General features: G+C 43.3%; 1 pseudogene; it reads left to right on the top strand.

Annotated features, from left to right (window-relative positions):
• Nucleotides 1-1,015: 1,015 nt before the first annotated feature.
• Nucleotides 1,016-1,100, top strand: LOC124171965 (annotated as a pseudogene).
• The last annotated feature ends 537 nt before the right edge of the window (nucleotides 1,101-1,637 follow it).

Below are 1,637 nucleotides of genomic sequence, written 5' to 3'. Positions count from 1 at the left end.
GTTGCATACTTAGTAGTTTTTGGTATTAATATTTTTCATACTCTCCATGATTTTATTTCATAACTTTCGGTTACGGAACGTCTTAATACGAACCGCCGGTTTTTTTATCGAAATAGTCAGTTAGAAATTGTCTGGTTACCAATTCTCGTAGTCACGAGATGTCGTGGTTACGAACTGTCCGTTCACTCAATTTCGGTTACGAAATAGTCCTTTACGCATTGCCATTGATACCCATGATGGCCCGGAAACTTATGGGTTCGTGGTTCTATTCCCGGTCCAGGGGAATTTTTTCTCATAGTAATTCGCATAGCTTGGTTTACACGCCTTGAGTTTACTGTTATTAGCTACGTAGCGAAATCTCGTTACCATACGGAATCCATACGGAAGTGTCCCAGGAAAGGGGATGCGCAGAGGAAGCACTTAGAAGCTTGATTTCTGTTGCGAAATAGGAAGCATTTTAATTGGTTTTCAAAAATGTCCGCAGCGCAGCTATAAGTCCAGAGCGATCAATTCATTTTTGATATATGCTATACAGTTTTTGCTCCCCCGAAGAATGGCATTGTAAAGTAATGAATTTGATGTATTCTATATTCACGAACATATTTTGCTTCTGGTCCTATAGCTGTATGCGACCAAATGAATAACAAAAAAATAAATTTGCTTTACGAGCTTCATTTAAATCACTTCATGGCAAACGGATTAAGGGCTCAAGGGGAGCCCTTCAGGGAAACAACACACCGGGGCCGGGAACCAAGTCAGAGACTTATACGCCCGATCACCCGGGGAGGGGCTGGAGAGGAAGGGAAAAGGAAAAAGGCGCCGCCGCGATAGGAGCACGTCGACGCCTATGGGGTAGGATAGGTTCGGAAGGGATGGGACGGGGAAAAACACCTCAATGCTATAGAAGCGAAGAGGGCCCAACTAAATAGCGAAACCAAGCAAAGCCATTACTATTCTAGCGATTTTGGAGGATTATTCTATGAGGAAGAAAAACCCATCGATCAAATCCCTAGATAACTTTGCGCTGTGGCGATATCGTAACCAATGAAGTTCTACTGAGGTGCGATTATAGCTAGTCGAAAACTTACTTCATGGCAGTCGTTCGCAGCCTAGCGCTCTACGCAGGAGAACCGCTCGTTGAGGAAAGAATCAAAGACAAGAGTGTAAACAAAACGTAATAACGCGAGGCCCATGAACAAGGCCAAGGAATAGCTGAGACGTGGAGACACCCTCCGTATAAGTTGGTGATGTCATCAAAGTATATGAGAAAGGGTTAATGCCATCGAATTTTCTCTGCGAACGGCTCGAAAAGTAGGCGACGGATTGAGAAACGTAAAAATACGGTCTCCTTGTTTTTGTAAGTCCATCATTATCGACAATAAACAAAAATATGTGAACCAGCTCGTTTTGGAAAGAACGTGAGAACCCATCTCAGCACACTGGTAACAGCAGTCTGCGATCAGGATTTTGATCCACTAGTCTACCCCTGAGATGGATGCTTCATGATTCACGGTGGTGATGTTGAAAAGTAGCATTCGTCGTACCTGGCTCGTTGCAATAAGAAAAAAACATTTCCTCGCCCTTACTTTTCTTTGCTACATGTGCCATCTGAGGTTGAAAAAAATAACCTTCGTACC

Source organism: Ischnura elegans, chromosome X, assembly GCF_921293095.1.
Source record: "Ischnura elegans chromosome X, ioIscEleg1.1, whole genome shotgun sequence".
NCBI lineage: Eukaryota > Metazoa > Arthropoda > Insecta > Odonata > Coenagrionidae > Ischnura > Ischnura elegans.
This window is presented reverse-complemented; position numbering and strand designations above follow the sequence as displayed.